This window comes from Sciurus vulgaris (assembly GCF_902686455.1).
Source record: "Sciurus vulgaris genome assembly, chromosome: 8".
NCBI classification, from domain to species: domain Eukaryota; kingdom Metazoa; phylum Chordata; class Mammalia; order Rodentia; family Sciuridae; genus Sciurus; species Sciurus vulgaris.
In genome coordinates, this window is record NC_136468.1 from 136,535,199 (window position 1) to 136,542,671 (window position 7,473).

Below are 7,473 nucleotides of genomic sequence, written 5' to 3' on the forward strand. Positions count from 1 at the left end.
CGAAATAGTCACCAAAAGAACTTTATTCCCTTCCAAGTCTTCCCTTTTCGACCTCCCATCAGTTACGATCACTTTGAAAATTAAAAAAATAAAATAAAATAAAAAAGGGAAGCTTGATGGGTCACTGTTTCTCTGGGGAAGTCAAAATCCTTCTTGCAAAGGAAATAATTCTGCAAGCTCCTTTTCTGGAAATACCTTCAGAAATGCCACATGCCCTTGCTGGAGAATGTGTCCACCCGCACTATCGCTCCACCCCCGCAACACAAACAGCCTTAAAAAAAAAAAAAAAAAAAAAAAAAAAAAAATTCTTCGAGCGCCCCTAAGTTTCTCAAACTCCAAGCGTGAAACGAACCTAGAAAATTACCAAAAGATCCTGATCAGTCCCGCCCCCAAAGTCGCTGAGGGATTCCCGGGAAGGGGACAGAGGGGAGCCGAGGACGGCGCCCGGCAGCCCCTGAGCCGGGGTCTCTACCCTAGAAACGCGAAGCAGGGCACTGCCCGGGAGGAGGGCGCAAAGCCGACCCTGCAAGGCGGTACCTGGAGCGGATCCTCGCGGGGCCGCGGCTGCCGGCGCTGGGGGGCGGCGGGGGTTCTGCAGGGGGGCTCCCTCGCGCTTGCCCCTCGCGCTCCGCAATTTGGCCGCCGTCGCAGCTCGAACCGTTTTTAAATTTCCCTCTCTGGAGCTGTCCAGCTCAGAGCATGCGCAGTAGCCGTTCGGGGGGCTTTTCCCCCAAGGGTCAGTTACAGGGCAGGGTCAAGGGGATTGCTTCGGGCGTTTCCCAGCAGCGGCGAGTCTCGCACGCCCCGGGGCGCCGTGTGTGTGTGTGTGTGTGTGTGTGTGTGTGTGTGTGTGTGTGTACCGGGGTGCGGTCACAGGGGTAGGAACACCCTCTTCAAACTTTGCCAACAGTGGCAGCCACTGCATGCCCGCGAGCATGCGTTCAGGAGCCGTGGGAGGATGATTGGGGCCAGATTAAGTTGCAAAAGATGCCGGGCGCATCTGGACTGCAGCCGGCCCCTGGCCGGGGGTAGAGGAGGGGGCGGAGAAGAGATCCTGTCTCCCCCGAGGTGGAGACGGGCCAAGAGGGGGCCCCAGGTAGACGCCGACTCTGGCCACCTGCCCCTTTAAGAGACTTGTGCCCGCGCGGGCTGGCGCGCGGCTGGAGGGGCTGCGGAGCCCGGAGCCGGGGACCCAGCCGGGAGCGCTCGCGCCGGGCGCCTCCACCTGCCGCGCGGCCAGGGGCGCCCGGGCGAGGGCAGCGGCGAGGCGCGTGGGGCGACCGGGGGTCTGCGCGCCTCGCCCCCCTGTCCCGCGCCGAGGGTGAGCCCGCCCGGGGCGAGCGCGCGGGGCCCGGGTGCCGCGGCGATGTCGCCCGCCGCCCTGGAGGCTGCGGCGCTCGGGGTCGGGAGCGGCCAGCCGAGCCCGGCCGAGCCGTTGGGCTGGACCCGCCCGGGAGCCCGCGCTCCGCCCGCCCCGCCCCGCCCCGCCGGCGCCCGCCGCGGGAAAGGTGGCGCGGACCGCGGGCGCCGGCGGGACCGAGCGCGGACAAAGGTCTTCCAGCCCCGTGGGGGGTTGGAACGAGTTCGGTCCCCTGAGGAAGTCTGCATTTCCGGCGCCCTAACTCTTGAGCCTTGCTTGGACTCATTTGTCACGATAGCAGCGACAATAGGCACAGCCACCTTAATCATTAAAGCCTGCTTCTCCTGCCCATTCGCACTCTTATGGGTTAGGAGGGTTCCCTTTTTGCAAATGGGGAAACGAAGCCCTGAGCCGTCGCGAGCGGGTCAAGGGCGCTCGGCCAGGAAGCCGCAGAGTCAGGATCACACCTGCGCAAGCCGACCCCACAGTCCCTGCACCTGGACAGCCGTGCGCTGTCCCTGCAGGGTCGGGATCAGGCCTCAGAACTGCTGCTTGAGTCTTCTGAGGTTGTCCCCACGTTATCATCCCGCGGCAAGCAGAGGAAAGGTGTATCCGCACCAGTGAGCGAGAAGGCTGTTTTACCCGGTGTTTAAGCCCAGGAGGAATCCTGGGTTCCCCGGGGCTGGGTGTGCCTGGATTTCATTTTCCATCCAGGTGGGCTGTGACCTTGGCACTGGCCCACGTCCTCCTGAATGGTTTTCTTGTGACACCTGGGCACCCTTTCTTCTTTCTTCTCTGTCAGGAGTGAATAGATCAGTTTGCACGGTCGGGTGGGGGGGGGGGGGACGCAGTTTGCAGATGTTAGGTAGGTCACGAGCATGAAATTTTCTCAGTGTTCAGTTTTCATCTCTCATGGACCTGCATATATTTAAAATCTGGGTTCTGTTGGGTTAAAAAGGTAGTTTACATAGTTTGTGTTGTTCTGCTGGTCCCTGAATGGCCTGTAATGATTCCACCATTTGAGTTGTAAGCATTTGGGTCCTTACTGGATCTGTAAATAAATGGGGGTGACCTGGAACCTCCCTTTGAGGTAACAACCCTTTCCCTTAAGGGATAATTTTGTGTCTTTCCAGTGGTTTTGGAAGACATTCTCCCTTCTGAAAATCGATGGATTTGGGAAAGCTTTTCAACGAAAAACTCTCGTCTTTGAGTTCTGTAGATTCAGGATTCTTCTTTAGAAAAGAGAGGGAGACAGACAGACACTCTGGAAGTTCTGGGAAGCCCTCAAAACTGACATTTTCCTTCGAGAACGTGGCTTCTCTGCACGAATTTACTGAGAACTGTGACCATTTTAATAAATAATCAAGATTTTGAGTTCTTTGCCTCAGGATCAGCTGGTGCAAACACTATCACTCAAACGACATCTGCTAGGGTTTTTCCAAAAAGCCAAGTAACTTACCAGAAATCTTTCTTTTATTTGTTAGATTAATGTAGGTCCCCTTTTATAAATGTATGATAGTTTTCGCAATTGTAAATCACCTGGGGTGAATCAGAGTTATAAAAGGGAAAGGCTGCTAATTTTTACTTTTTAAAAATAGGAGTCTTAGGTGATTCTATGATCAAGCAAGTTGGGGAACCTGTACCAAGGGACCTCTTTCCTCAGCTAAAGGAGATCTAAACTGTGTATGTGTATGTGTGTTTTGCTGGAGACTGACACCCAGGGCTTTGCACATACCAGGCAAGCACTCTACCACTGAGCCTTGTCCCCAGGTTGGCCACTGTCTTTTTTAAATGAAGGAATATGAAGTTCACCTGTTTCCATAGCTTTATTTCCCTTTATCACTAGTTCTTGTGTAGGGGGAGGATCCCAAGCCTTAGATTGGTCCTGATTTTGCAAATATATTTAAGATGCCGGGCCAGCAAGATTCCCACAAGGCCCAACAGCAATCTGAGTCACTGGATCTTTGCTTACACAGGAGATCTTGCAGGAGGGAGAAAAAGGACCAGGTATGTGACCTTGGCTTCACTCTCCAGTTCTAAGGTGTGCAAGATGCTCTAACCTGGGTCTCTTTTCTTAGATGGTGAGGGTTTGACAGTGGTTATCTGCCTGTTCTGTTTAGAGGTAGGATGTCATAGCCACATAAGAAATATTTGTTCATGAAGTTGATGATGACCTTAAAATCAGCTCAGGTATGCACCTTCTCAGATGCACCGTATACAGACAGTGTTCATACTCAAGGACTAAAAATATTAACCCCCTTGGCAGTGTTAAAGCAGGTATTTTTGATCGAGAAGCTCAATGTTATCATAGGTCATGACCATTTCTTCTCCCGTTTCCTGAAATCTTGCTTTTGCATTGTTTATTTTGATTTTCCATAGGTAGAGGAAATGGGAGCAAGAATTATATATTGATTTATAGCAATAGATAATCTTATCCAAAGCCCTTGCCTTTCTTTTCCACCAGGAAATTCTGTTCAGTGATGATCTTTCTTCCTTCCTAGCCATTCAGTAGATCGAATTGCAGGCATGTCTAGGCAGCAGAAATACGAGGGTCTTTTTTAACCATTAAATTAGAGCTGTGTCTGGCACACGGTAGGCACTCTGGGGACCTATGCTTTTTGTCCCCCTCTTACTTTGTCAATTGCTAAAAACTAATTACATGACATTTCTTATAAGAAATTTCGTAAAGGGAAGTGTATCCAGCAGCCGCTCTCCAAGATTCATGCCCGTTATTTCTGATTTCATGAGCTGTACAGTTCAGTAGCCCCAGGGAAGCCACTGTTGAATGTCTAAAAACTTCTGAGGATAGAGCCCATTTTTTTTTCTTCTTCTTCTTTCTGTGGGAGACTGTGAAAGTCTGCTGATCTCCTTTGCTGCTGTTAGCATGACTGATATGTGTATTATCGCGCTTCCAAAGAGCGTGATTGTAGAAGAGCTTCGGCTTATAATTGTTGTCATACATCTTATTTAATAAAAGGATGTGAAACCCTTGGATGTTTCCAGGAAGAGAAACTACTGGAATGTTTTGGTTTTTTTTTTTTTTTTTTTGGCTATCCTGTTGTTTTCACCCAGATCCAATTCAATCACTAGCCTATTCTACTTCTCAGAGGAAAAATAGTTAATAAAATTAACCCTATTCAGGAGGATAACAGGATCCAGGCCAGCTGGGACAACTTAGCCAGCTCCTGTCTCAAATTAAAGTAAGGGCTGGGGAACAGCTCAGTGGTAGGAAATTAGCCTAGTATGCACAGGGCTTTGGGGTCTTTCCTCCATACCACCCTCCAAAATTAAGCCTACTCAAGAATATCACCCACAAATGTATACAGGCAAGATGTGGGAGCTTTTATTTTATCTTTTTTTTTTCTTTCTTTTATAAGAACCTCTCTTAGTTTTGTTAATATCCAGGGATTTTGATATGAAAATATTTTCTTGGGAAAAATTTTCTTGAGTGTCTGAAGATTAGGGCCTTTTTCTCTGGGACTCCACAAAAGGGATTAAGATTAATGGATTGTAGTTTAAAGTGTTCATTTTCATTAGTAGAAAGAAAAACTTTCCAAGCATTACAGCAGTTCCTGGGCAGTATGTCTGCTCTGAGGGTAGGAAGTAGTTTTGACTGAGCAGTTGATGCAGAGGTAAAGGGGATTCACAAGCCAGAAACAAGTTAGAGTAGATCTTTGAGGTCCACTCAACCCTAAGGTTCCATGGTGTCCTGCCTCTTATCCTTGACGTTCAATGCCAAGTCTGTGTACACAAGTAGTAAAGCTTCTGTTGCCTGTAGACAGATTTCTGCTGCTATAACAAATGTTTACATATAAATACAGAGGAATGCAAAAATAAATGCTTTGGGGGACATTTTAATCTGGGCCATTTCTTGCCTGGTATTACTGAATATCTATCTGCATTATTATACTATTACTAGAGAGTTGTCAGACTCTGAAAAATTTTGAGACACTGAGTCGTTTGGTATAATCTTCACCTTAGGCATATCTTATTTTTGGAAAGTAAACAATTTGTCATTTTAACACAGCAATTCTATATGGATTAGAATATGTGCTCAGACCTGCTCATCCCCTACTGATAGTAGACTTCTGGAGCAATAGGTCTTCATCAGGAGGACCTTAAATGACCCACCCAGCTGAGAGGTAGACCAAGGTTCAAGTCTTAAGCACTGGCTCTTTCTTGGCCAAGTAGCTTTGGGTGAATTTTTTTTTTTTTTTTTTTTTAGTACTGGGGATTGAACCCAGGGGCGCTTAACCACTGAGCCACATACCCAGCCCTTTAAAAAATATTTTATTTAGAGACAGGGTCTTACTGAGTTGCTTAGGGCCTTGCTAAGTTGTTGAGGCCGGCTTTGAACTCGATCCTCCTGCCTCAGCCTCCTGAGCCGCTGGGATGACAGGCATGCACCACCACGTCTGGCTTTGGGTAAGTTATTCCCTCCCCACTCCATCTCCCATCTCTCCAAAGAAACAGTAGTGCTCGCCTTTCAGGGCGAAAGAGAGCACGTGGTGCCTCCTAGGTGCTCAACAGCAAGGACTGCTTTCCAGGCAAGTGTGTATTTCCAGAGACTTGTTCTGCCCCAAGAAACTCCTACAGTTAGAAAGGGACCAAGTGATTTTGAGCCCTCTCAACTTTTTGAACCGATAAAATCTGGATTTACTACACAGTTCTAGAGACCTGAGAGGTGTGGCCTGCCAGCTTTTTCCTGGGACCAGGAGAATGTAGCTTATGTTCCTTCAAGATGATGCTGGGTATTTAAAAATAGGCAGGGTCCTCGTCTTTTGCACTGGATCCATAATCTTACCCAACGAAGGCTCTTGCCTTCGTTTTCCACCGGGAGATTCTCTTCAGCAGTCGCCAGGTGGGGGGAAGCCGTCTTGCCCTGAATCCTCTAAGTGGCCACTTTGTATTGCTCTCGTGGCCTGTTCAACCCCCGACCTATTGCGGCCACGGTTTACGTATAACTTACCTACGTCTGAGCTGCATCTACGTTATCAGGCAGAACTTTGAGGCTTGCCATTCCGCCTTCCATTTTCTTTGTATAACTTTTTCTATTGGTTTTGTCAGGGATCCTGATCAGGCCAGGGCTTGACATTCAGCCACTGACAGGCTTTGTCCGGCTCGTGAGCTTTCTTTGAAACAATTGGAATTAGATGCCGGCCTTTCAAAATTCTTCAAGTTGGGATTCACAGCTTTTCTTGAAGAATCTGAAAAGTCGGCCCCTAGGCCACAGCTGGGACTGGAGGGGTGGCCCTGGGGCCTCCACTTTGCCACAAGCCTCATGCCTAGGTCTTGGCCATTTGTCTTTGAAAGTGTTTTTTTTCAAAGGTCATTGTTGTTTTTCTTAAAGGCAAAAGTTAAAAAAAAAATCGTGCCTATGCTGTTACGGAAGCGTCAGAAAGATCGTTGCTAATAAAATCTGCTTTTTAAAATAGTACTTTGTGTCCGGTGATGGGTGGATCTCGCTCAGTCCTCCTTACGGCGCTGGAAGGAGCTGGGTGTCAATGCACCCAGGCGAGAGGACAGGACTCTGATTTATCTATTTCTGGCCCACAGTGTCGGCAGGTAGGGAAGAGATGGGATGTGGAGTCCCCACCCCCTGCTTTTCTGCACCAAACAGTTCCTGACAGGCTGGACACCTTGGGCATCTTTTATTATAATACCTGGCTCAGAACAACACAGGCCCCACTGCTGAGGACACAGCTGTGTGCCAGGAAGCTGCTCCTACCCGCATCTTGGCTCTGTAGAGAGAACACGTCCAGTTCATGGGCTAGATTACAATTTCTTAAAAAATAGTTGAAAAAACTGGAGGTCCAGCCCACTTTAGGACTCTATTAAACAAACCTAGCACCATTTGATCCATAAAGATCTGAACACACCATAATAGGTTTAGGAAAGTAAAATCTGCTACATTCATGTCACTATAATAGGAAGGCCTCCCTTAGTAAAGAAGATGAAAATGTGTGTCCACATCCTGCTTTGGTTAGACTTGATTTCAAGGAAGCATGATCTTTTGCCTAATATATTTTGAAATGCATATAGATAACTTGTGCAGTAATGCCTAGTAATAAACTAGGATTTTTTTTTTTTAAGTATTTTATGAAAACAAATTA